This window comes from Oncorhynchus keta, chromosome 15 (assembly GCF_023373465.1).
Source record: "Oncorhynchus keta strain PuntledgeMale-10-30-2019 chromosome 15, Oket_V2, whole genome shotgun sequence".
In the NCBI taxonomy this organism is placed as follows: domain Eukaryota; kingdom Metazoa; phylum Chordata; class Actinopteri; order Salmoniformes; family Salmonidae; genus Oncorhynchus; species Oncorhynchus keta.
The window spans coordinates 17031899-17059776 of NC_068435.1; the positions used below are offsets into that span (position 1 = coordinate 17031899).

The following is a 27878-nucleotide window of genomic DNA, read 5'->3' on the forward strand; positions in this document are numbered from 1 at the left end:
TCTAGGAACCAAACAGAAGCAAACAGAGCAAACGACGAGGGACCTACCTGAATGTGTCCAATTGAAACTCTCGATATAGTTGCAAAACGTTAGGAGAAAATGGTTTCCGTTTGCAACAGACAAAACGTTTTGCAACAGAATCAGAGTAATGCACCCCAGTTAACACCCTCGAACTGGTCTCAAACTTCGGCAGCAGCCAAGCTGCACAGTCGACATGGCTACCGATTTAATAACGCAATATTTTCCTAAAGACAGATAAATCTTCCAAGTGTTTTGGAATGAGTGAGTAACTTGTGCATGTAATCGAAAAATGTTATGAACAGTTAACAAAGGCATATTTAATTAACTAGCTATTTATTTTGGACGCCTAGTTTCTGAGCCAGCCTAGCGTCCTAATGCCAGCTAGCATTAGCGTCCCAGACGGTTCGCTAAGTACGTAGCAGTACGTTAGCTGCAATTGATTTGCCAACATTCTGCAACCTGGTTTAGCGATTTGATTGCCACACCATTTGTAGCTAACATTAGCTAGTTAAATAATTAATGTTAAGTAGACGTCTAAAAAAACGAGCTAAATACCAAAACTAAATAGCTAGTTAGATACATAATATTAGATGTTGCCACATGCAATTCTGGTTGGTTAGCTTGAACGATTCCCTTACAGCTAGTCATTTGTTGTGCTTGTAACTAATGTAGCTAACTAGCTAGTTATATAATTAACTAGCTTTAAGTACATTCGTAAGTTTGATGCATTTGTTGTTTCCATGTCAGTCATGAAACCATCTCTCCGTAACTAGCTAACATAACATCCCATCGCTAACGTTGTTTACCTAGTAACTTAGCCAGTTGTCTAACGTTAGCCAGCTAAAGTAACGTTAATTGACGCTCGAATTTAACGCCAAATGTGTAGCTACTTGCCAAGTAAATAGCCGTTATGTGATGGATAATGTAACGTTGCGTGTTCAACTAGCTAATTGTTATTTAAAATAAAAACCAATATATATTGATGTAGTTATATTCTGCATGATCAACTTGTTAGCTAGATCATTCTGCGCAGCATAGCTCGCTAACGTTAAGTTACCTCAAGCACAAACAGTAGTAACTAGCTACGCCTCCTCTTTGTCTACTACTTGTCAGGCCATAGGCTAACAACGCCAGTCGTTGTTTTGTTCGGTTATTTGGTCATGGGTTGCCAGCCATTTATTATTTATCTGAAGACAGAATTTCCTGGCTCTTTGAAAATGATTGAACCGTCTAGAACAGATGTAATCAGATAGTTGGTTAAAGCCGACACTGGATGGTGATCATGCTAACTAACGTTATTCAGCTTGCCGGTGGATTGTCTTTTTAGTTAACCGTTTTGAATTTGTAAGGGCGTTGAACTCATTCGCCTGGTGCAGCTAACCAGCATATCTTATTTACTATAGACGTACATTTTAGAGTTAGCTATCATATTGTGTCTGGTATTATTATAATAATAGTAAAAAATAAATATATATATATATATATATTAGTAAAGACCCTGGGTTTATAATAGGTCAACGTTACTGTCAGTTAACTAATTGGCTATCTAACGAACATAACACTGACTGGCCAAGGGTTTTATCTAACGTTATTTTATTGTTGTCGCTAAATGTAACATTGCTTGCTTGACTCTTGTAGCTTGGGATGTTTTTATGTGGCCTGTAGGTATGTCATTTGTTGCCAGCCATAAATGTAAACAATGTTGGTTTGGGTCATCTGGGGTGTAATCATTAGTCCAAAGTTCAAACAGTTAGAGTTTCTATTGGACAAATTCAGGTGGGTCCCTCCCCGTTTGCTTCCTAGTGAATACACCCCTGATGTATCAAGGTAATTGGCTCAGCTAGTGTCATTGTGCATGAGTCAGTGTGTCAGTATTATCCACAGGCTATTAACCCACTATGATTGTATTCCTTCTCTCTTTCAGCATTAGTCACGTGATATGATGCGCATCCACGATGTGTGACAACGTTTGAAGAACAATTAAGTTCGGAAGAAAAATCTTGATTCCAGTGGAATCTTCCATATTTTTTTCTTTGTAAAAAAAAATTGTCCAGTGATGCCTGTGCAAGCCCCACAATGGACGGAGTTCCTGCTGTGTCCCATCTGCACGCAGACGTTCGAGGAGACGGTGCGGCGGCCCATCTCGCTGGGCTGTGGCCACACCGTCTGCAAGATGTGCCTGAACAAGCTCCACCGCAAGGCCTGTCCCTTCGACCAGACAGCCATCGCCACCGACATCGAGCAGCTGCCGGTAAACACAGCCCTACTGCAGCTTGTGGGGGGACAGGTGAGTCTTGAGACCCGGTGGAGGGGAGTGGCTCAATCCATTTAGAATTTGTTCTTTACCCACCAGTGTTTTGGTTTTAGATGGGGTGTCAGGGTCTCTAGGGTTAGGGATACAGGATGGTGGATAACAACAGAGCACAAATGGGATGCTACCCTTCTAGGCAGAGTTGCAAAGAAAAAGCCATATCTCAGACTGGTCAATAAAAAGAAAAGCTTAAGATAGGCAAAAGAACAGACAGTGGACAGAGGAACTCTGCATAAAAGGCCAGCATCCCGGAGTCGCCCCTTCACTGTCGACGTTGAGACTGGTGTTTTGCTGGTACTATTTAATGTCAGTTGCCAGTTGAGGACTTGTGAGGCAATCTAATGTACTTGTCCTCTTGCTCAGTTGTGCACCGGGGCCTCCAACTCCTCTTTCTATTCTGGTTAGTGCCAGTTTGTGCCAGTTTGTGCAGTTCTGTGAAGGGAGTAGTACACAGTGTTATACGAGATCTTCAGTTTCTTGGCAATTTCTCGCATGGAATAGCCTTCATTTCTCAGAACAAGAACAGACGGATGAGATCCAGAAGAAAGTTCTTTGTTTCTGGCCATTTTGAGGCTATAATCGAACCCACAAATGCTGATGCTCCAGATACTCAACTAGTATAAAGAAGGCCAGTTTTATTGCTTCTTTAATGAGCACAACAGTTTTCAGCTGTGCTAACATAATTGCAAAATAGTTTTCTAATGAGCAATTAGCCTTTTAAAATGATAAACTTTGATTAGCTAACACAACGTGCCATCGGAACACAGGAGTACACCTATGTACACCTATGTACATATTCCATAAAAATCAGCCGTTTCCAGCAACAAGTCATTTGCAACATTAACAATGTCTACACTGTATTTCTGATCAATTTTATGTCATTTTAATGGACAAACACTGGGCTTTTCTTTAAAAAACAAGGACATTTCTAAGTGGTACCAAACTTTTTAACGATATTGTATGTGTGTATATATATATATATTAGTACCAGTGGGACACACCTACTCATTTCAGATCACTTTTTCAGTTTCTGATTTGTTAAAAAAGTTTGAAATATCCAATAAATGTCGTTCCACTTCATGATTGTGTCCCACTTGTTGTTGATTCTTCACAAAAAAATACAGTTTTATATCTTTATGTTTGAAGCCAGAAATGTGGCAAAAGGTCGCAAAGTTCAAGGGTGCCGAATACTTTTGTAAGGCACTGTACATGCATACATACATACAGTTGAAGTCGGAAGTTTACATACACCTTAGCCAAATACATTTAAACTCAGTTTTTCTCAATTCCAGTTCGGATCACCACTTTATTTTAAGAATGTGGAATGTCAGAATAATAGTAGAGAATGATTTATATCCGCTTTTATTTATTTCATCACATTCCCAGTGGGTCAGAAGTTTACATACCCTCAATTAGTATTTGGTAGCATTGCCTTTAAATGGTTTAACTTGGGTCAAACGTTTTGGGTAGCCTTCCACAAGCTTCCCACAATAAGTTGGGGGAATTTTGGCCCATTCCTCCTGACAGAGCTGGAGTAACTGAGTCAGGTTTCTAGGCCTCCTTGCTCACACACACTTTTTCAGTTCTGCCCACAGATTTTCTTTAGGCCACTCCAATACCATCACTTTGTTGTCCTTGAGCCATTTTGCCACAACTTTGGAAGTATGCTTGGGGTCATTGTCCATTTGGAAGACCCATTTGCGACTAAGCTTTAACTTCCTGACTGATGTCTTGAGTTGTTGCATCAATATATCCACATCATTTTCCTACCTCATGATGCCATCTATATTATGAAGTGCACCAGTCCGTCCTGCAGCAAAGCACCCCCACAACATGATGCTGCCACCCCCGTTCTTCACGGTTGGGATGGTGTTCTTCGGCTTGTAAGCCTCCCTCTTTTTCCTCCAAACATACGGATGGTCATTATGGCCAAACAGTTCTATTTTTGTTTCATCAGACCAGAGGACATTTCTCCAAAAAGTACGATCTTTGTCCCCATGTGCATTTGCCAAACGTAGTCTGGCTTTTTTATGGCGATTTTGGAGCAGTGGCTTCTTCCTTACTGAGCGGCCTTTCAGGTTATGTTGATATAGGACTCGTTTTACTGTGGATATAGATACTTTTGTATCTGGTTCCTCCAGCATCTTCACAAAGTCCTTTGCTGCTGTTCTGGGATTGATTTGCACTTTTTGCACCACGGTACGTTCATCTCTAGGAGACAGAACGCGTCTCCTTCCTGAGCGGTATGACGGCTGCTTGGTCCCATGGTGTTTATACTTGCGTACTATTGTTTGTACAGATGATTGTGGTACCTTCAGGCGTTTGGAAATTGCTCCCAAGGAGGAACCAGACTTGTGGAGATCATCATTTTTTTTCTTCTGAGGTCTTGGTTGATTTTCTTTTGATTTTCCCATGATGTCAAGCAAAGAGGCACTGAGTTTGAAGGTAGGCCTTGAAATACATCCACAGGTACACCTCCAATTGACTCAAATGATGTCAATTAGCCAATGAGATGCGTCTAAAGCCGTTACATAATTTTCTGGAATTTTCCAAGCTGTTTAAAGGCACAGTCAACTTAGTGTATGTAAACTTCTGACCCACTGGAATTGTGATACAGTGAATTATAAGTGAAATAATCTGTCTGTAAACAATAGTTGGAAAAAATGATTGTGTCAAGCACGAAGTAGATGTCCTAACCGACTTGCCAAAACTAAAGATTGTTAACATGCTATGTATTCTTTATTGGATGGGTTTTGTTGGCGTCATAATGACACGGTAGTCAAACAGTAATGGGATCGATAACTTTGTTGTGAGAGGACATTGCCCAGAAAGATTTGGCGTGGAATTTGATGTAACGTTCATTTGTGAAGCTGGCAGGTGCTCTGCTAAGACAGTCTACTGACTTTTTCCCTCTTTAAAAAGTGAGAAGCTGTGATGATGAAATTTGATTAGACTTGACCAGTTTCAACACGTAGCCAGCCAAGTACACTTGGGCGGTGTATCGCATATACCTGGTGCCTGCGGGGGGAATTCTGTGCTACGCCACTGCTTATAACTAAGTTAACTATCTAAAATGTGCCAAATGAATTGTCAGCTCAGGGCTCCAGCTATGCGTTTGGTTTGCAAACCTGCTAGCTTGGGCGCCAGCTTGCAAGATCAAGCTTCTTGGTTACATCAGAGACATGCAATCCCGTCCTGGATCAAGATCCCTGCTCCCTAAATTGTTTTTGTGTGTAAAAACAACTTTAAAAAAAAATATGTTTGGAATGAAATAGCCCCCAAGCTGCTGGTAATCCTGTATACCCCGGTATGGTACAGGGACAGTATGAAAATCTGGGTACTACTCAGCCCTAGTGTCATAACGGTATTATAGCTGTGAGGTGGGTAAGGTCAAATGTTCTCTGCTCAGTGAGTGTTAGCCTGATGACTCACACTAAGTTATTCTTCTTCTGCTCCTCTGTCGTTTGCTACATCATTTAGTCTGAGACTGCCATCATTGAAGTCGTTTGTTGTGACGAGGGCTATTGTACAAAGCAATCAGCGATTTGTATTGTCTCTAAGCAGTCTGAGTATCAAAGCCAATGACACATTTTCAAACCACTGCTTTACCCAAGTGTTGTGGCTCTGGCCCAACCCATCGGCTTCCTGGACCAATCAGATTGCCCCGGATGTGTTCACATTTGGTGAAGGGTCAGGGAGGTACTCTGATCCAGACTCATTTTGGAGAAAAACGTCCGCGGGCGTTGCGTAGCAGTTGGCCGGAGCATGGGGTCTGGTTTGCCAGGCAAAATGTCTGTGCCCATTGAATTACAATTATTCAGATTGGGTTGTATTCCTTATGCACCCAACAAAATAAAATGAACTGAAACAGGAGGGACTACCTGGACTTGCCTACCCCAGACCAGCTTATTCCCATTCAGAGCAATCTATGGGTGGGTGGACTAGTGGCTATATTGGGTGTGCAGTTTGGAATGTTTGTATAATTGATGGTTATCACACCACACCTCAGAATTCTCCACCTTTTTCTAAGTTCTACATATGATGCAACACTTATTGAGCAACCATACTGTGTGGGTGGCCTGTGACACTCCTGTGGATGTTAGTGCTATGGCCATTTTAATTCCACGTCACTGCAGATAGTGAATTTAGGGACTGCACGCTCAACACTCCAACACATAACTATTGATTATTAAGTAACCTAATTAAGTAACCTAATTAATCTAATTATAACCTTATTATATTAATATTATATTATTTGTTCAATCATTTGACTGTAAATTAACCCAGTGACACGTTTACCAGCTCATCATGCTATTACAGGTGATGGGTGTTTTAATTTCCTATATTAATATACCATTATGCCTCTGTCCTACCTCCAGGTTCCCAAGGTTCAGCCGGTGGCCCTGATCACCAGCCCAGAGGACTCGCAGCACTATGAGGAGGCTAGGCAGTGTGTAGAGGAGCTGGCCCTCTACCTCAAACCCCTCAGCAACAACAGAGGTAACATACACACCACACAAAAATGAACTAACTCTGACTTTTGACAATGATGACAATGCCACTCTCAATGGTGTGTGTCTGTCTCCCCCCAGGGGTGGGTCTAAGCAGCACAGCCCAGAGCATGCTGAGTCGGCCCATGCAGAGGAAGCTGGTGACCCTGGTCCACTGTCAGCTGGTGGAGGAGGAGGGCCGTGTGCGGGCCATGAGGGCAGCCAGGTCTCTGGGGGAGCGCACGGTCACAGAGCTCATCCTACAACACCAGAACCCCCAGCAATTGTCATCCAATTTGTGGGCCGCCGTCCGGGCCCGGGGATGCCAGTTCTTGGGCCCAGGTAAGATGAGAGGAAGTTACACACACGCACCCGCCCTGACTATACCAGCGTTTCTCAAACCTCTCCTCGGAGAACCCCAACTGTTCCATTTGATCTATTCCATAGCTATCAGACCTGATTCAACTAGTGATCTAATCCTCAAGCCCTTGACTAGTTGAATCACTGCTAGTTCAGATCTACAACAAAATTGTGAGATGTTTGGGGGTCCACAAGGTGAGTTTCGAGAAATGCTGTCTTATACAATGACATTTACTAGTGTAAGTGTTTGTATATGTTGTCTAACTTGCATAACTGTCTGAATTGATGTGTGTATTTGTGGTCTAGTAATCCACCTGCTTCCTTCTCCCTCCCAGCCATGCAGGAGGAGGCTCTGAAGCTGGTGCTGCTGGCTCTGGAGGATGGCTTGGCCCTGTCCAGGAAGGTTCTGGTGCTGTTTGTGGTCCAGAGGTTAGAGCCACGCTTCCCCCAGGCCTCCAAGACCAGCATAGGCCACGTTGTGCAGCTCCTCTACAGGGCCTCCTGCTTCAAGGTAGGTCTGACTACCTGCATGACATACAGAAACGCAGACCTGGGTCTGGGTCGTGTTCACTTGGCACCAAACAGGAAACCAGACGGAAACTAGGAGCTACTAACTGAACTTGCCCAACAAGAAATACAAATGTCTGTTTTCCATTGCTCAGCGTTTTTTAAACGTTTGCTTTGTTGTGCCCCAGGGAACATGACCCAGCAAAGGCCTTGTGGTTCCCAAACATTTTTGTGCCATGACCTCCCAAAATCTTTCTGGACCAGCTGCAACCAACAACCTGATCCTGACCCACCATTTAGAGAAACGGTACCTTAATGTACCCCTCCCTCTCTCCATGGCTGCATAGGTGACCAAGCGCGACGAGGACTCGTCCCTGATGCAGCTGAAAGAGGAGTTCAGGACGTATGAGGCACTGCGGCGCGAACACGACTCCCAGATTGTGCAGATCGCCATGGAGGGTGGTCTCCGCATCGCTCCCGACCAGTGGTCCTCCCTGCTCTATGGGGACCAGTCCCACAAGTCCCACATGCAGTCCATCATCGACAAGGTGTGTGTTACTGGTCCTAGGAGTTGTTGTCATGTACGTCAGGGTTCCCCAATTAGCGTCCCACGGGTCATTTTGCCCCCCAGGTTTTCTGAGCCAAAAAATGAAATATTTTCCTAAGTTTTCCCACACATAATAGAGATGTGATCGTATACAAATGTAAGCAATGTTTGAAATGATTATGTTTTAGTCAAATGTTAAATCTGTTTGGGCTTCTTGCGGTCAATTTGCAGTTTACAAATTAGTTTTAATTATGTTCCAGCCCCGTGACCATCCGCTCAAGAAATAAATCTGCCCGCCCTGAATCTAGCTGATGATCCCTGATGTAGGTCGTATTGTTAATTACACAGGAGGCTGCTGAGGGGAGAACAGCTCATAATAATGGCTGGATCGGTGCAGATGGAATGGCACCAAACACCTGGAAACCTTGTGTTTGACTTATGTGATACCATTCCACTGATTCCTCTCCAGTCATTACCACGAGCCTGTTCTCCCCAATTAAGGTGTCACCAACCTCCTGTGTGGTTCAGTATCAACAAGGTGTGTGTGTGTCCGTCACTTATTTCGACACACATTCACAAAAATCCCACGTTAACTCGTGTATACATCTGCTTATCAGTTTGAATTTGTCTGTATGACACACATGAAACCACATAAGAAATCCACTCAGGATTTAAGTTAACCTTTTCACATCCTGTGCCTCCAGTTGCAAACGCCAGCGTCGTTTGCCCAGAGCGTTCAGGAGCTGACCATCGCCTTGCAGAGGACGGGAGACCCCGCTAACCTTAATCAACTCCGACCACATCTGGAACTACTGGCCAACATCGACCCTAGCCCCGGTGAGAGAGACGGACACGCACACTCAACACCTACATTCTTATTCTACCTTCAATAATGAATACAATTGAAAATAGAATTCAGACCAGACATACTGGGGTTGAATTCCATTCCCTCGTGTTGCCACCTCCCTCAACCTCTCTTTTTCTTGTGTCCCCATTATGGAACTGATAGGGCTAAAAATGGATGAAAGCAGTACCAGGAACTATTGCTTTCCCCTTTTCAGCCCCATCAGATCAGTGAAGGGCAGGCACCGCAGGCAGAGGGGAGAGGGAGCTTTCTGTAACTTTCTGGAATGAAATGCTGCCCAGTACTTTCCACTAGTTAAGTGGTCAAGAATCAATCAATCAGTGTAGAACAGGTTGGGTGTGTTTGTTATAGCTGCGCTCACGTGGATGTGGTCAAGGAGAAGTTAACAGACTGATTCAAATAGGCATGACTCACTGGCCCTTAAGACTCATCTCACCCATGGATTTTGACCTATATGTCGTTACAATCTTTCAGTATTGGACCATTTCATTTAAGCACTTTTGTTTAAAGGTTTAATGCGGCCATTTCCTATCTCAATATCAAATCATTTCTGGGTAACAATTAAGTACCTTACTGTGGTTGTTTTAAATTATAATAGTAAAAAAAAAAAAATTCTTAGCAAGGATACATTTTTCTAGCAAGAATTTTGCTAGCACTGTCTGGGAGTGGTCTACGTGGGGACGGGAATTGAGAATGACATGTTATTGGCAGAGAGGTTTTGGAACTCTCTTTCTTATTGGTCTATTAAATAATTTACTGCCTGGTGATGTCACTCGGCAGGCCTAGACACCATGCCACCGAACCACTCTTACACTAAAAGGTCATTATCATTTTTCACAGTGTTATTATTGTGAAAACACACACACACAGTACCTGTCAAGTTTTGACACACCTACTCATTCAAGGGTTTTGCTTTATTTTTACTATTTTCTACATTGTATAATAACAGTGAAGACATCAAAACTATGAAATAACACATATGGAATCATGTACTAACCAAAAAAAGTGTTAAACAAATCTAAATATATTTTGTATTTGAGATTCTTCAAAGTAGCCACCCTTTGCCTTGAAGACAACTTTGCACACGCTTGGCATTCTCTCAACCAGCTTCACCTGGAATTTGTTTCCAAAAGTCTTGAAGGAGTTTCCACATATGCTGAGCACTTGTTGGCTGCTTTTCCGTCACTCTGCGGTCCAACTCATTCCAACCATCTCAATTGGGTTGAGGTTGAGTGATTGTGGAGGCCAGGTCATCTGATACAGCACTCCATCACTCTCCTTCTTGGTCAAATAGCCCTTATGAAGCCTGGAGGTGTGTTGGGTCATTGTCCTGTTTAAAAACAAATGATAGTCCCACTAAGCCCAAACCAGATGGGATGGTGTATCGCTGCAGATTGCTGTGGTAGCTATTCTGGTTAAGTGTGCCTTGAATTCTAAATAAATCACAGACAGTGTCACCAGCAAAGCACCTCCTCCTGATTTCCACCGGTCTAATGTCCATTGCTCATGTTTCTTGGCCCAAGCAAGTCTCTTCTTATTGGTGTCCTTTAGTAGTGGTTTCTTTGCAGCAGCTCGACCTCTGAACAGTTGATGTTAAGATTTGTCTTTTACTTGAACTATGTAAAGAATTTATTTGGGCTCTAATTTCTGAGGCTGATAACTCTACTGAACTTATCCTCTGCAACAGGGGTAACTCTGGGTCTTCCTTTCCTGTGGCGGTCCTCATGAGAGCCAGTTTCATTCAGCGCTTGATGGCTTTTGAGATGGCACTTTCAAAGTTCTTAACATTTTCCTCATTGACTGACCTTCATATGTCTTAAAGTAATGATGGACTGTCATTTCTCTTTGCTTATTTATGCTGTTCTTTCCATAATATGGACTTGGTCTTTTACCAAATAGGGCAATATTCTGTATACCACCCCTACCTTGTCACAACACAACTGATTGGCTAAAACGTATTGAAAAGGAAAGAAGTTGACTACCTCATGAAGCTGGTTGAGAGAATGCCAAGAGTGTGTAAAGCTGTCATCAAGGCAAAGGATGACTAATATATTTTGATTTGTTTAATCCTTTTTTGGTTACTACATGATTCTATGTGTTATTTCATAGTTTTGATGTCTTCACTATTATGCTACAATGTAGAAAATAGTAAAATATTAAGAAAAACCTTGAAATGAGTAGGTGTGTCAACTTTTGACAAGTACTGTATATAACATTACTGTAAATAAATGAAAAACCAGTTTTTGACTGGACTGGGCCTTTAAGAGCCCTTTAAGCAATAGCCTATGTATGAAAGAGAGGGACTATTTGTTTGGTTTGGTACTTTGCGTGCAATGCCTTTTCAATCATTTAGATTGTGAAGTTATTGTTATCGCTGACAACAGTCCCAGATGTCCAAGTTATCAGCGTCACTATTAGAATGTGTCTTATACTCCTTCATGTCAAGTATTTACTCGTATCTCCCCTACCCTCTGGCTCTCTAGACGCCCCCCCTCCCACGTGGGAGCAGCTGGAGAAGGGTCTGGTGGCGGTGAAGACGGTGGTCCACGGCCTGGTGGACTTCATCCAGAACCACAGCAAGAAGGGAGCCGACCCACAACAGGTCCGTCTCTCACTCTGGCTCATTGTCACTGATCCAGGCCTGTATTCATACTGCGTCCCCATGTAACCTTATTAATTATGATCTAAATAAAAGGCTAAACTGATCCTGGATCAGCACCCCTACTTTGAGACGTTTTATGAATACTGTTCCAGATATTTGGAATGTTGAACTTAAAAAATGACACTTATTCTATTGGATATGTTTTTCTGTCTCTCTAGCCTCCCCAGCACAGTAAATACAAGACATACATGTGTCGGGACATGAAGCAGAAGGGGGGCTGTCCCAGAGGAGCCAGCTGTACCTTCGCCCACTCTCAGGAGGAGCTGGAGAAGTAAGTCCCCCCTCTATCTTCAGAAATATATATTATATATATATATACACTACCGTTCAAAAGTTTGGGGTCACTTAGAAATGTCCTTGTCTTTGAAAGAAAAGCACATTGTTTGTCCATTAAAATAACATAAAATGTATCAGAAATACAGTGTAGACATTGTTAATGTTGCAAATGGCTATTGTTGCTGGAAATGGCTGATTCTTATGGAATATCTGCATAGGTGTACAGAGGCCAATTATCAGCAACCATCACTCCTGTGTTCCAATAGCACGTTGTGTTAGCTAATCCAAGTTTATAATTTTAAAAGGCTAATTGCTCATTAGAAAACCCTTTTGCAATTATGTTAGTACAGCTGAAAACTGTTGTGCTCATTAAAGAAGCAATCCAACTGGCCTTCTTTATACTAGTTGAGTATCTGGAGCATCAGCATTTGTGGGTTCGATTACAGGCTCAAAATGGCCAGAAACAAAGAACTTTCTTCTGAAACTCCTCAGTCTATTCTTGTTCTGAGAAATGAAGGCTATTCCATGCGAGAAATTGCCAAGAAACTGAAGATCTCGTACAACGCTGTGTACTACTCCCTTCACAGAACTGTGCAAACTGGCTCTAACCAGAATAGAAAGAGAAGTGGGAGGCCCCGGTGAATTTTTTTTTGCAAAAATGTGTTTACATCCTGGCATTTCTCCTTTGCAAAGATAATCCATCCACCTGACAGGTGTGGAATATCAAGAAGCTGATTAAATGGCATGGTCATTACACAGGTGCTACTTGTGCTGGGGACAATAAAAAGCCACTCTAAAATGTGCAGTTCTGTCACACAACATAATACCACAGATGTCTCAAGTTGAGGGAGCCTGCAATTGGCATGCTGACTGGAGGAATGTTCTACAGAGCTGTTGCTAGAGAATTGAATGTTAATTTCTCTACCATAAGCCACCTCCAACGTTGTTTTAGAGAATTTGTCAAGACATCCAACCAGACCACGGCGTAACCATACCAACCCAGGACCTCCACATCCTGCTTCTTCACCTGCGGGGTCGTCTGAGGAGGTGGAGGGGGGAGGGGATGCTGAGGAATATTTCTGTCTGTAATAAAGCCCTTTTGTGGGGGAAAACTAATTCTGATTGGCTGGGCCTAGCTCCCCAGTAGGTGGGCCTAGCTCCCGAGTAGGTGGGCCTAGCTCCCCAGTAGGTGGGCCTATGCCCTCCCAGTCATGGGAAATCCATAGATTAGGGCCTAAGTAATTTATTTAAATGACTGATTTCCTTCTATGAAATGTAACTCTAAAATATTTGAAGTTGTTCAATGTTGCATTTATATTTTTGTTCAGTATAAATTATTTTATAATATAAATATCCACATCTCACAACCAGCACTCTTTGAATTGAAATAAAGTCTCAGTCATGAACACTCTTACTGACACTTGTGGCTGATTTGCGTGATGTATTGTTGTCTCTACCTTCTTGCCCTTTGTGCTGTTGTCTTTGCCCAATAATGTTTGTACCATGTTTTGTGCTGATTCCATGTTGTGTTGTTGCCATCTTTAGGTCTCTCTTTATGTAGTGTTGTCTCTCTTGTTGTCGTGTGTGTTTTGTCCTATTTATATTGTATTTAAAAAATAATTTAAAAATAATCCCAGGCCCCCGTTCCCGCAGGGGACCTTTTGCCTTTTGGTAGGCCATCATTGAAAATAAGAATTTGTTCTTGCCTAGTTAAGTGACTTGCCTAGTTAAGTGAAGGTTAAATAAAAAAATTAAAATGGCACAAACTCTGGTCTCTCTCCCATTTGCATCAATGTACCCAAATCGTATTTTGCTCAGATAACCTCATTCTTAGTTTGTCTCTGGAGTTATTACTTAGTAGGCCACTGTTTTAAAACCTATTCCGTTGGTGTAGATTCAACTATTTTTATTCTACAGTAGGATGACTTTTCTGTTTTTATAGCCACTATATAACTACTGTGTTTTATGTTTATAGCAGGCCACCCAGGTCACAAGGATAACTGTATTTTATGTTTATAGCAGGCCACCCAGGTCACAAGGATAACTGTATTTTATGTTTATAGCAGGCCACCCAGGTCACAAGGATAACTGTATTTTATGTTTATAGCAGGCCACCCAGGTCACAAGGATAACTGTATTTTATGTTTATAGCAGGCCACCCAGGTCACAAGGATAACTGTATTTTATGTTTATAGCAGGCCACCCAGGTCACAAGGATAACTGTTTTTATGTTTATAGCAGGCCACCCAGGTCACAAGGATAACTGTATTTTATGTTTATAGCAGGCCACCCAGGTCACAAGGATAACTGTATTTTATGTTTATAGCAGGCCACCCAGGTCACAAGGATAACTGTATTTTATGTTTATAGCAGGCCACCCAGGTCACAAGGATAACTGTTTTTATGTTTATAGCAGGCCACCCAGGTCACAAGGATAACTGTATTTTATGTTTATAGCAGGCCACCCAGGTCACAAGGATAACTGTATTTTATGTTCGTAGGTACCGTAAGATGAACAAGCGTTTGGCGGCTCGCCTCCCTGGCTCATCCAGCCTGCTGTCGGATGACTGTCTCCCTCTGGACATGGGGGTGACCCGGAAAACCTCGCCCCTTACCAACGGCTCAGCTGGACACCCCATGCCCCAGCTCATCACCCGCGGCACGGACGCCGTGACCTACGACCTGTTGTGCAACCCCAAGATGGACGGCGGGTGCAGCAGCTCCCCGGGATCGCCCCCTGACTCGTAAGTGGGTTTGTTTTAGCTATAAATTCTGGCACTTTTCTTTTTACATTGATACAAAAACTTATTGTAGCATTATTCAGTGCTCTGTTTGTCTTCCCTCAGTCTGGATTCAGGGCCCAAACAAGGGTTCCTTCAGCCTCCCCTTGCCATGGGCCACCCCAGGGGGTCAGGTGACCTCATGCCCAAACAGATGCCCGTAGGTGTGATGCCCCGGGGGCCTCAGATGTACCCCCAGCAGCTGCCTGACATGTACTACTCCGACTCACGCCCACTGCCCTCCGCCTCCCAGTACGAGCCTTCGCAGTACCCCCAAGGTGAGGCTGAATGTTGATGAAAAGTTTTATGTTGTTCAAATGTTTGTTTGTTTTCTGTAATGCACTTCATTTATTTTATTTGATGGCAAACATTTTCTGTTTTATTTCCCAGCAACTGATTTCAGCTCTGTCAATAGAAAATGTGTTTTAAACCTATGTTTTTGCTGAATTACCAATATGAACCTAAAACGTGTAAAGAAAATCAACATGTCAATGTGTCCCCCTCTGTCCTCCAGGATACCCCTACCAGCAGCCCCCCCAGTACTCCACCCAGCGCTACATCCGAAACCTCCCTACCCCCAGCGAGGCCGCTGGACCCCCCTACCAGGACCCCTATCCCGGCTATGGCCCTCCCGAGCGCCCTTACCCAGCTCCCCACTCCGGCACCCCCTACTCCTACCTTCCCCACTATGACACCCGGGGCCGCCACGGCCCTTACCCTGGCCCCCAGCCATACCCGACGCAGAGGGACGACATGGTCCGGATGAGCCCTGCTCCCCTGGACATGCCCCCTAACCACCACTACCAACAGGAGCAGGTGGCCAGGGAGAGGTACCCCCAGAGGGGTACTACCCAACTGGGGCCCAGCCTCAATCCATAAGGTCCAACGTCAGGGTGAGTTTGGTTTCTCCACAATCTGTCATATTTCTCTGTGTACGTCCGTGGTCAGCAACCCAGGTATATAGACATTTGGTTCAGGCCGACAGTATAACCCTATTCAACCTGTGTAAAGTCTTGATGAGCAGTTGAATCAGGGTGTGTTAACACTGGGAAACAGCTAGCACACCTGTAACCCTCCAGGGTGGAGGCTGGTGAACGTTGGTGAACATATACACTGACTGACTACTATGTAGTTGTTGTCTTGTGAGCTGCAGCTTCCTTGAGATTTACACTTGTCTCTTTAGTTGACCAGAAGTCAGATATATTTAATCGTTTTAATGATGGTATGCATTTTTATATGCGTGGTACTAATCATTAAGATGCAGGTAGTTTAGTGTCATTATGGAAATACTGAGTATTACACCCCTCAACACCCACTACACCCCATATACCCCTCAACACATCTGATAAACTGTGTCCTGTGGTGTGTTATTTAGGAGCAGTACAGACGCTCCTCCCAGCCCAGCCTGGACTACCTGCACCATCGCCGCAAGGAGCTGATGGCCCAACTAGAAGAGCGGAAGGTCATCTCCCCTCCACCCTTCGCTGCCTCCCCCACCCTTCCCCATGCCTTTCCTAGTGACTACCCCCCAGAGGTAAGACCAACACACACAACTTCGGTCACTCAGGGTCAACACATTAAAACAGGGGTTCTCAAAGTGGGTTCTCTTTCAGTCGAATCTGTTCGACATCTCACTATGGGACGGTGTTTAAATCAACTAACTCGAGGTAGAACTCACGGCTGGGTTATCTTCTATGGGGGAATGTGAAAGGGATGGCGCTTCAATGCTGGGTAACACACTGAAGAAACAGCACCGTTCGTGCTAGCCAAACAAACCAAATGGCAGTTTAGCCCAGAGGTTGCTACCTAAAACACGGTGGGCACTGACAAAAAGCTAGAGACCCTGGGTAGAAGTAGCAAAGATTTGTGGGAACCTGCTATTGTGTGTAGGCCAGGCAACAGGTGTACTGTAGCAAGCTGACGACAAAAGGCGCTGCTAACAAACGGAGGTAACTTCACTCGATACAGTATAGCTGATGTTAGCAGAATTCCTGAAAATACTAAATAAGATACTCAATGCTCCATCGTGGGCTGGTAACCCACACCGAGAGGAACAGTGAAGTTGAGAAAGCTGCTTAACGGGCTAGTAACTAGACAGTAACCAAATAGACGTGTGAAGTGGTTTAGAATGAGGAAACCAGAGCAGTGCAGAGTGTTATATAAACACGCAGGGTGTACACCCACGAACCTCTGATTGGCCTGTTGGGAATGATTTGATTAAGGCTTCAACCAATGACCCACAAAAGAGGGCGTCGCACAGTGAGGTGTCTTCATTTCCTTCAGAGAACCGGGGTTACATAACGTAACGCGGCAAGATCTGAAAAATATACTATATCACTAACAACATATTGTTAGGGAAGTCGAGAATTTAAGCAGCTTTTCGCAGCTTTTTGTTAAAAATCGCGCAACATTTCAGAGCCCTGCTATTCATGCCAGGAATATAGTATATGCATATGATTAGTATGTGTGGATAGAAAACACTCAGACGTTTCTAAAACTGGTTAAATCACGGCTGTGACTATAACAGAACGTGCGTTTCATCGAAAAGTGCATGAACATCTGATCACTGAAAATGGAAATAAATATCCATGCGCGACTTCAAGGAATTGTTCAAAGTGAACCGAATTAAATTAGGCCGAGGTTGCAGTGCCTACAGCTTCCACACGTTGTCTAGAGTCTTGTCATCTGATTCAGCTTTGATTCTTGGTCAAACCGAATCAAGGGAACCGATTCCCTCCGGTCTCCGACCGGATGTTTTGGTCGAGCTCTCTCCAAGACATTTTTTCGAGATGGACATCTATAGAATTTACATCGCCTCCTGATGAATTTTATCGCGTATTAACGTGTACTAATACCTAAAGTTGCATTACAAAAGTATTTCGAAGTGTTTTGTGAAAGTTTATCGTCGACTTTTTTAATTTACAAAAATGACGTTACGTTGGAAAAAGCTATTTTTTTCCGTTGTTCACACAGTATTCTTAGATCGATATCTAGGCTATATATGGACCGATTTAATTGAAAAAAGACCCTAAATGATGTTTATGGGACATCTAGGAGTGCCAAGAAAGAAGCTCGTCAAAGGTAATGAATGTTTTACATTTTATTTCTGCGTTTTGGTTTGCGCCGGCTAACGCAAAATCTGTCGTGTTAGGTGACGTTGCAGTATTTTGATGGTGCATGGTATCAGATAATAGCTTCTCATGCTTTCGCCGAAAAGCATTTTACAAATCTGACTTGGTGGATAGATTCACAACGAGTGTAGCTTTAATTCAGTACATTGTATGTCCATTTTAATGAAAGTTTGAGTTTTATCAACCTCTATAGGTGGCGCTCTTGAACATTTCCGCTGATTGATGTTCCCACCACGGGACCACGTCCCTAACAAGTTTTAAGTGACATTTGGCCAAGAAATCCGTGGAATGTGATTAAAGTGTGTAATACAATGTAATATTATAAATCAACAATCTATGTTCCTAACCCTGGGCAACATGGGCCTGGGAGGCTACCAGGGATATTGGTATCCACAGTACTCCAACAATTATCACTTTTTCCATTCTAACCTATTTTACCAAAAACTATTTTACATAAATACACTGTAATTTAAGCTTTAAAGCTGCAACAACAAAACTTATCTTAATGAAAACATTTATAGAATTTTTGGAAATGATCTTGAACTGCAACATTTTCTCTGATGCCAAGAGGCCTTTTTAAATGTTCTATCCCAGGCTCTGTCAATAGACTTGGTTTGTCCAGCCATGAACTGCAAACGTCATAGTACAACTCCTTGTAGACTATTTTTATCGCACTCGAGTTGTGTTCTGATTATGAGAGATCCCTGATAAATTTGCTATCACAAAATGGGTCCCCAGCCCAAAAAGTTTGAGAACCCCTACATTAAGGAGTCAGAGCTCTGTGTGGTACAGACCAAAAACAAACTGTTACTGTTGACAAGTGTAAGCCTTCCAAACTCTCAACTGGGAGGATTAATGTCATGACATTATCTAATTGGGAAGTGAAACTATAACTTTATAACATTTACAAAACAGGGCTTTTGATGCTGTTTTAGCTATGACACTAATTTATCTAGCGACGACCCTGTTTCACAAATTATATACTATTTTATATTATTCTGCCCTGTATGACACTTTTCTAAAATGCCTTTTAGCACATTCAAGTTATGTTTCCAAGTTAGCGTTGCTGTACAGTGTTGTTAGCGTTGCTGTACAGTGTTGTTAGCGTTGCTGTACAGTGTTGTGAGCGTTGCTGTACAGTGTTGTGAGCGTTGCTGTACAGTGTTGTTAGCGTTGCTGTACAGTGTTAATAATAATAATAATAATAATATATGCCATTTAGCAGACGCTTTTATCCAAAGCGACTTGTTAGCGTTGCTGTACAGTGTTGTGAGCGTTGCTGTACAGTGTTGTGAGCGTTGCTGTACAGTGTTGTGAGCGTTGCTGTACAGTGTTGTGAGCGTTGCTGTACAGTGTTGTGAGCGTTGCTGTACAGTGTTGTGAGCGTTGCTGTACAGTGTTGTGAGCGTTGCTGTACAGTGTTGTGAGCGTTGCTGTACAGTGTTGTGAGCGTTGCTGTACAGTGTTGTGAGCGTTGCTGTACAGTGTTGTGAGCGTTGCTGTACAGTGTTGTGAGCGTTGCTGTACAGTGTTGTGAGCGTGAGTAACTTACTAACACACCTGTGTCTGCCTCCATAGTATGGGGAGGAAAGCTCCAAAGCCTTTGGGAAGTGCAGGGAGCCGGACTACGCCGGCCAGTATTCTCCCTGGTCCTGTGACACTATCGGCTCCTATATTGTCACCAAGGACGCCAAGCCCAAAGACATCATGACGCCCGGCGCCATGGAGATGATGGTGAGTGACAGCTGGAATAGTGGCGGTGCGTCTTAGTGAGTTTCTGAAAGTATTACTGGCTCAGTTATCACAGGAACGATGTTGAAAATGTGCTTGATTAGGAGGATTTTAGTTTTCTTTCTCTCTTCCTGTCATGTCTCTTTTCCTCCTTCACCTTCTTCCCACCCCCTCTTTCTCCCCTATTCGTTTTTCTGATTCACTCTGCGTAAGAGCATCTGTTAAATGGCTAGTTGTTCTGTCCATTTAGTCATTATTGTATTTCACTCTGGATGAATGTCTGCTAAATGCCCCCCCCCCACAATCTCACCCACACATCCAAACCTTTTATTTTTCTCCCCCATCTATCTGTAGAATGACTGTTAAATGATTGTTAAATTGAGGGCCTGCTACTCTTACTGACTAAATTAGATGCCTGCTAAATGACACTTCTAAATTCTGCCCCTCTAGAATGTGGATGGTAAAGGTCTACGGGGGGAGCCCTCCATGGAGGCCCAGGCCAGGCAGGGGGCGGAGGTCAAAGACGACGACCCCATCATCCCCTTCGGCCCCCAGCCCACCGTGTCGCGCTTCGGGGCCATCTCACGCACCTCCAAGACAGGCTACCAGACGACAGGCCCCGTGCAGGCCATGGCCTCCGCCCAGGGACCCAAGCACATGGCCGGTAGGGAGACCAATCAACTTACTTACAACTTTACTTTGATCAATCTGTCATCTGGGTTGAGCTCATTAGAGGTCGCAACGGAAGACTTTAGTAAATGAGCATATTGGACAAATGAGTATGACCAAGTCGAAACCGTGTTTAAGACATACGATTTAACTTGTCGTTGTCCGCCCACAGCGGAGTTCTCCTATGGGCACCACGGAGGCTGGGGCGGCGCCTCCTACCCCTCCCACCAGACTGGCTCCTCCTCTCAGGGACACTTCAGTGAAAAGTATGACCAAACACTCATCACTGCATCCATCCATCTATTAATGCGTTATGTATCAGTAACTGATGGCTTGGGTCTCTTCTCCTCTCTCCCAGGCTGTCTATGCCAGCTCAGGACAGAGAGCATCTGAAGATTGAGCTCCAACAGGTCAACCAGCAGATCACCCAACAGACCCAGACCCACGGCATGGAGGTGGGTTTTCTCACACACAAACACAACTTTTTGAATTGAAAACAATTTAGGCAAAAACTTTTTTGGTGTGGGGGCAACCAAGCGTGTGACTAATGGTAGAGAAGGGGTTATTCGTTGGGGAAAAGACTGACCTGATTAACCCTGAACTCCCTCTTCCCCATCCTCAGAGGGAGGTCAGTGCCCTGGCGGCCCAGCCCTCCCAACCATGTCAGAACCAGGGCCAGCAGGGGAAGTGGCCCGGTCCAGTGGGGGTTTCCAGCAATGCTGCCTTGGTGTCTAGCGAGCAGCTCAGCATGGAGCTGCACCAGGTTGAGAGGGAGATTGGCAAGAGGACCCGCCGGATGGACATGGTGCGGGAGAGATGGAGGGGAGAACTGTAGTTTGTCTGCCTGTTACAAAGGGAATTCTTCTGCTCTGCTCACAGCGTCCTATAGCAGTGGTTCTCAATCCTGGTCCTGGGGAGCCCAAAGGGTGCACATTTTGGTTCTTGCCCCAGCACTACTCACCTGACTCGACTCATCTGGCTTTGATTTGAATCAGGTGTGTAGTACTGGCGGGCGGGCACGTACAAACAGGCGTAAGGGCGGGAGGGCACGTACAAACAGGCGTACGGGCGGGAGGGCACGTACAAACAGGCGTACGGGTGGGAGGGCACGTACAAACAGGCGGGCGGGCGGGAGGGCACGTATAAACAGGCGTACGGGCGGGAGGGCACGGACAAACAGGCGTACGGGCGGGAGGGCACGGACAAACAGGCGTACGGGCGGGAGGGCACGGACAAACAGGCGTACGGGCGGGAGGGCACGGACAAACAGGCGTGCGGGCGGGAGGGCACGGACAAACAGGCGTGCGGGCGGGAGGGCACGGACAAACAGGCGTGCGGGCGGGAGGGCACGGACAAACAGGCGTGCGGGCGGGAGGGCACGGACAAACAGGCGTGCGGGCGGGAGGGCACGGACAAGCTGGCGTACGGGCGGGAGGGCACGGACCTACGGGCGGGAGGGCACGGACAAACTGGCGTACGGGCGGGAGGGCAAGGACAAGCTGGCGTACGGGCGGGCATGGACAGAAATGGGCGAGCGGACGGGCAGGCAGACGGACAGGCACAGACAGGCGTGCCACTGTGAGCTGACAGTGTATTGATATGGTCTCTACAGGACAGTCAGGTGGCTCATGAAGTCCAGTACAAGATGAAGGCTGCACAGAATGGCCAGCAGGACCACAAGACCCAGCTGGAGGAGATTGCTCTGGCCCTCGGGTGAGTGGACACATGCACACACCTCAGCAGGACAGCACGTCATTGTAAATGCTATGATCTTATGATCGTAACCCTCTCTCTGTTGCACTCTCTCCTCGCCCTCACTCTCTTATCTTCTCGCTCTCTCCTCACTCTCTTTTCTCTCTCCTCGCTCTCTTTTCTCTCTCCTCGCTCTCTTTTCTCTCTCCTCGCTCTCTTTTCTCTCTCCTCGCTCTCTTTTCTCTCTCCTCGCTCTCTTTTCTCTCTCCTCGCTCTCTTTTCTCTCTCCTCGCTCTCTTTTCTCTCTCCTCGCTCTCTTTTCTCTCTCCTCGCTCTCTTTTCTCTCTCCTCGCTCTCTTTTCTCTCTCCTCGCTCTCTTTTCTCTCTCCTCGCTCTCTTTTCTCTCTCCTCGCTCTCTTTTCTCTCTCCTCGCTCTGCTCTCCTCGCTCTGCTCTCCTCGCTCTGCTCTCCTCGCTCTCTTTTCGCTCTCCTCGCTCTCTTTTCTCTCTCTTCGCTCTCTTTTCTCTCTCTTCGTTCTCTTTTCTCTCTCCTCGCTCTCTTTTCTCTCTCCTCGCTCTCTTTTCTCTCTCCTCGCTCTCTTTTCTCTCTCCTCGCTCTGCTCTCCTCGCTCTCTTTTCGCTCTCCTCGCTCTCTTTTCGCTCTCCTCGCTCTCTTTTCGCTCTCCTCGCTCTCTTTTCGCTCTCCTCGCTCTCTTTTCGCTCTCTTTTTTTCTCTCTCCTCGCTCTCTTTTCTCTCTCCTCGCTCTCTTTTCTCTCTCCTCGCTCTCTTTTCTCTCTCCTCGCTCTCTTTTCTCTCTCCTCGCTCTCTTTTCTCTCTCCTCGCTCTCTTTTCTCTCTCCTCGCTCTCTTTTTGCTCTCCTCGCTCTCTTTTCGCTCTCCTCGCTCTCTTTTCGCTCTCCTCGCTCTCTTTTCTCTCTCCTCGCTCTCTTTCCTCGCACTCTCTCCTCGCTCTCGCCCTCTTTCCTCGCTTTCGCCCTCTCTTTCCTCGCTCTGGCTCTCTCTCCGCTTGCTCTCTCTCGGTGTGTGTAGTGAGGTATCTAATGGCTCCAGCGGTCTAGGTCAGGACGGTGGTGTGGGCGGAGCCATGTTGTCACTGACCAATAAAGCGTCTTCGCTCAGCCTGTGTTCTGAGCCGGGGCCCGGGGTCTCAGAGCTGCAGAAGAATGGTATGGTCCATTCCTGCTCCTAGACCACACACACACACACACACCTACTCAGACACTGTGGTGTAAAACATACAGACAGAAGATGAGCAGTATCTGCTGTGATAGGAGTTTTTCTTTCTTTTTTTGTTCTGTGAATGAGCTTTTTTTTTTTTTTAACTTTCATTGCCTGGAAACCAGGGCAACGTTTATTTTTATTTTTTCTCTAACTGGGACAATAAAACAAGCCTCTCAAAGTAACGGAAAAGCAGATGATGATGATGATGATAATTGTTCAGAGGGCTATCCCCCTACATAGACATCACATATCAAACCCATTGTAGATCGATCGGTGGAGTATTTCTCAATTCTCCACCTCTGTATCTTTGTTCCCATTACGAGGCACATTAAGGGTAAGCAGCTTGCAGGGACTTTAAGACCCCAAATACTAAATCAACTTACGCTCATATGTACTACATAACGGTATCATAAGTCTTGGTGTTTACGACAGTTATGTCAGCGGTCGTACGCATCACATAAGTATCTGTTATAATCCATTATAGCCTGATATGACAGTTGTTGATAGTTTCCGATACCTTTGACAGCTTACGAAGGCAATTATAACCAACATTTAGTCAGTGTAGTAACTCTTCCGTTCAGTAATATAAGTGTTGTAACCGCTAGGGTTCAGGAATACACCACCCCCAGAATCGTAAAACATGGTCGACCAGATGAGGGAGGCCAGGGAAAGGGAGAGTGAAAATGTTAAGCCAACCTTCAGAACCAAACGAGACTAGGCCGCTTCAAGCCACATGAGATCTCATGAGAAGTCTGATTTTATTAGTGCATTTTATGAATACATATCTGTTTCATACTTGAAAAGCAGTATATTATTAACCAAAGCATTCTGTTTTAAAGATTGCAAAATGAATCTTTTTGATAATGAGCTTTCCTCATGTTTTCTATAAGGGAACCTACTTTGTGCTTCTCGTGGGATGTGGTGTGACTTGCTGCTGGCTGTGGAAATGTCTGTTGTACTGATGGGCTGGAATTTAATCATCATCATGTAAAATGCACTCTCAAGGGAGTGTAATAAGTGTTAACACAGTTCTAGAAAACATGTATTTTCACATTGTAGGAACATTTTCCTCGGTGCAAGATGAATTGATTGAATGATGTGTGAATGGAATCATATGGGGTGATAGTTCTTATCTTCCTCAGAACTCCTCATCTGGTAATCAGAAGACCTCCCCATTGGGATTATCTTGTCATTGGTTCTCTTTAACTTCTATGAAGTTACTTTTCCTTTTTTTCTTCTCTCTCGCTCACATAAATCGCAGTTAAGGGGCTGTAACCTACCTGAACGCTGGTCCGTTATTGGAGGGGAAGTGAGAAATGGATTAATATGCAAAAAATAATTCTCATCTTTCTCTTAATACATGTAGAAAGTGGCTGTAGTCTGCCAAACAATAATTTCAATGGTTTGTGCGTCTCAATCATCAATGAAAGAAAAGCAAATTGTCTTTAAAAAATATAATTTTGTCATCTTACGAGCTTACTTAAAAAAAATTCCTTCTATTCCATTTGTTTTTAACCACATACTATTACTTCATTTTAGAACAAGTCAGGATCGAGACACGTATTATTCAGTGTATTAGTGGATTCAAGACCAGAATCTTGGGCCACAACCTGGCGACGTTTAAAGCAAGCAGCCAGATAGCCTTGCCCCTTAAAAAGCCTCTGCCCAAAGTCTTCCTAACCTTCAACCTTGAAAACTTTTAGTGCAAACTTTCATGATATTCTTCACAATATAGTTTTATAGTATTATTATCATCATTATCATTACGTTATTTTTGCTTTCCCTGTCATGGAAATTGTTGGTGCCTGTTAAGGAGCGCTCTGCCTTTTGTAAACAATCCTCATGATTGGCCATCGAACACTCAAATGGTTAAGGATAGAGGTGACGATCAGGGTTCATAGTTTGGGGGGAGGTTCAGCATTTTGTCTGGGTTTAAGGTGTGTGTGGGGGGGCAATAGAAATGAAGGTTGGGGAAAGGGTTTTTGTTTTTCTCCAACCACACTTCAAGCATCAGGCTGCTCTTTAATACATTTTATTGTTTAGGTTAACAACTCACTTCTACATATGAGTATGTATACATACATTAATATACTAAGCACTATTAACGTGCCACCTCTTATTCTACTCGCTCAGCATTTATATTAAATGATCTCTACTTAGAATCAGCTAAATGTTATTTTTTCCCTGTCCACTGGTTGCCAACACAGACTTTATCCTTACCCAGTTGAAGGACTTCTGTGCGCATTGATGTGTATTCACTTAATCTTTTTGTGTTCAAACAAATAAGTTCTATATTGAAATATGCTTCCAAAAGAAGACTCATTTTAATGATGAAAATTGTTGAAAAGTTTTTTGTTGTGTGTGCTAGGTTGTATTGTAGAAACGGTACACTATGGATTTTTTTCAAAGTGAAGTGTGCTGTACTGGGTGACCGTGTGGAAATATTAGAAATGTGATGTTGTTGTTTTTTTAAGAGGTGAGCCGGGTAAGCCTTTAATTTAATCAAAGGCTTGCTTCTCAAGGAATACTCCTCGGCCATCCACGCCAACAGTAAGATCATTCGGAAGCACACTTATCAAATGAAAAGAGATTTAAATTGGCATGCATGTTTTTTCTCTTCACCTGTCAGTCACCTTTTGTCATATTTATAACAAACCTTGTTTCTGCTGGGAAAATGTCTTTGACTAGTTGGGTTTGTAGTTGTTTTTGTTCCTGTCGTTGTTGAGTGAAAAATCACTGACTTCCAAGTCTTACAGTGATCTATGTATCGCCTCACAAGGCAAAGCATCATGTTGTCCAGGGAAACTGTCAAACGCAGCATCGCTCTCATCCACACACAGTTTGTCTTTGCTTCAGAATAGTCATTAAAATTAGCTTGCCCACATTTGTTATTTCTGCTTAAGGAAATACTGTCAAGGTCCCTCCAGCCAAGACCTTTAAAGAGTGAGTTCACTCCAAATTTTGTCCAATGTTTTCAGATCTCAACAGTGGTCTAATGTTGACATGAGGCTAGCCTCTTTTTGAATTCAAGAGTGAAATACTTAAACACTCGTCTCTAACATGTAGGCTCAGCATGCCCAAACAGTCCCATTACAAGTCAGAATATTGAACAAACTCCATTTCAACTTACTTTTCTTGTTGTCTGCTGGTTTTGTCCCTATGTTGGACACAATCTGATGCAAAATATCCACAGGGAAGTGTTATCAGCCCGACCTTCAGTACACAGGTCTGTATATCGGTTTGTATTGCTGGTTTTATTTTCCAATACTGATGCAATTCGCACGTTACAGACACTTGCACAATATGGCCAAACCGAACAGACATAGAATGACAAACACTTCCAGCCGATTGCACGTTCGGTCGATTTTTTTTTTACATATTGTGTATCACTTGCAATGCGTCAAGAAATTGAAAATACAAGCGCCAGAATGTACCAGCGCCGCAAAAAGTCAGGTAAACAACACTTTCCTGTGGATACCGTATCTCCACCACCTACCACCAAAAGGACCAAACAGGGAAGTAAGTGTAAATATCATTTTCTTCATTCTGGCTTTTGGACTATTGCGTCTCTTTTAGGGGGACTTGGTCAAACTGAAAATCCATTGAGTAACCATGGTAACAGTTTGACATTTAGGCAAACATGAGCTCACATACCATGCCATCTGTTGTGTAGATCCAGCCCTAAGCCTCACTCCCCAAAACCAATGGCAAAGATGGGCATTCTAATTCAGTGCCTATTGTTTTCTACTCATTGTGTTTAGGCATATAGCTGAATAAACACTAGATGGGGTGGGATGTAAACTCAAATCAACATTAAACTACTTGGGGTCTAAAATGTGCAACAAACTTTGATTTGAGTGAGCTGTCCCTTTAAATTCCATAGCCGAGGAGAAGTAACAAGGATGTGGTTTCTGGGAAGAGTAATGATCATGTTCATGTCAGTTGCCTGCTTTCATTTGTTTCTGAGTTAAACTGCTGCCTACCCCTTCTTCACACAGCCAACTCTCCCCAGAATCACAATAGTGTTACTGCTGTTTTGGGCTCACATTTTAATTTCATTTTTTTTTTCTTTGAAAAACACAATGGCTTTTTTATGATTACTTCCTTGTAATATATCTCTTAAATTAAGGTACAGGTTTGATTTCAGCAAGAAAAAAACGTTTTTATATGTATATTATACTCCATTAAGGAATGTTTAGAATTATCTTCCTCCAATGTGGATGTAGACATTATTACGCCATTTTATGACTTTGTAAGAGAATTCACTGTGTGAAAATTGGTTTGCATTTTTGTATAATACAATCTGCTTTATTATTTTTGTTTGATATGAGAGTTAGGTCAAACTGGAAGTTTGAAGAGAGAAATTAACCTGTGAAATTGAGAAATAAAATAAAAAATAACTTATGTACAACAGTGATTATATGCTGAGGGAGAAGGATTAAATGATATTGCTAACTCTGCTATTTGTGTCTTGTTTTACTTTGCGTGGCAAAATGAGTGAACATCTTTCAGGGCAAGTATTAACCCACATAACTCCACATTGTCTCTTTTTGGAAATGCCAGTCAGCCCTGCATCTTTACCCAACACAAACTGT

General features: G+C 43.8%; 1 pseudogene across 1 annotated transcript; it reads left to right on the forward strand.

Moving 5' to 3' along the window:
- The first annotated feature begins 129 nt into the window (after positions 1-129).
- On the forward strand, positions 130-27743 carry LOC118394535 (roquin-1-like; annotated as a pseudogene). Its single transcript, XR_008065157.1, has 20 exons — positions 130-282; positions 1946-2308; positions 6712-6832; positions 6925-7164; positions 7518-7693; positions 8037-8237; positions 8941-9073; positions 11585-11703; positions 11922-12034; positions 14541-14783; positions 14886-15097; positions 15334-15712; positions 16195-16353; positions 19529-19684; positions 20132-20345; positions 20523-20616; positions 20709-20805; positions 20973-21155; positions 21963-22063; positions 23092-27743. The product of XR_008065157.1 is annotated as a roquin-1-like (transcript).
- Positions 27744-27878: the final 135 nt, after the last annotated feature.